Here is a 1,048-nt window from a genome sequence, read left to right on the forward strand (position 1 = left end):
AGAGGAACGGCGAGGGGACACTGGGGTCAGCCATGGCAGGAAAATGGGGAAAACAGCAGGAAAATAATGGGGGAAATCAACAGGAAAAGTGGGGGGGAAATGGGGAAAACAGCAGGAAAACAGCCCTGGGATGGGGTGGGGTAGCTCGCAGGGGTTGTGGTGAAAGGGGCCTGAATTACAAAATCCCCGTGAAATCCCTATAAAATCAGTTTTAAATCAATGTAAAATCACTATAAAATTCCATCCCATCCCATATTAATAAATCTACCTTCCATCCCACATAGCAAATAATTCTGACTAAACCCTTTTGTCTAAAGCTTTACCTCAACAAATGGTTCATTTTCCTACCAATACATCAATTTCCCACCCTTTATCCATCAGGACACAGCCCCGGTTTGCCTCCAGAATTCCACACTTGGCCCCACACTGGGGCCAAAAATCCGAAAATCGGATCCAGCCACCCTTGAGCTCCTCCTGGAGAACGAATCCAGAAATCTGGGGTGTCCTGGGGGGGGCTTGGGGGTCCTTTGTGCACCTCACGGGGCTTCCCCAGTCAGGAATTCCCAATTCCTTGAGACATTTGGTGGGGGGAAAGGCTCCCAGGCTCATCCTCATCCCTGAATTTTGGAGTTTTCCCAGCAGAACATCCCCAGCCAACATCACCGGGCTGCTGAGGAAGCCCCTAAAATTCGGGTGAAGCTCCTCCAGGAAGCAGAGGAAACCCCCCAGGGTGACTGGGAGGACTCCAAAGTGCAGGAGAAGCAGAGAAAAAAACCCCAAAAGTGCAGAGGAAACCCCCAAAAGTGCAGAGGAAACCCCCAAAAGTGCGGAAGAAACCCCCAAAATGGGTGAGGAATCCCCCAAAAGTGCGGAAGAAACCCCCAAAATGGGTGAGGAACCCTCCCAAAATGCGGAGGAATCCCCCCAAAATGCGGAGGAAGCCCCCGCGGGCCCTCAGGAGCCCCCCGGGCTGAGTGCCCGCCCGAGGCCGGGGGGATTCCCCGACGGGGCCGCGATTTTCCGCCCCCCCGGAGCAGAACCGCCCCCC

This window comes from Geospiza fortis, unplaced genomic scaffold (assembly GCF_000277835.1).
Source record: "Geospiza fortis unplaced genomic scaffold, GeoFor_1.0 scaffold2674, whole genome shotgun sequence".
NCBI classification, from domain to species: Eukaryota; Metazoa; Chordata; class Aves; order Passeriformes; family Thraupidae; genus Geospiza; species Geospiza fortis.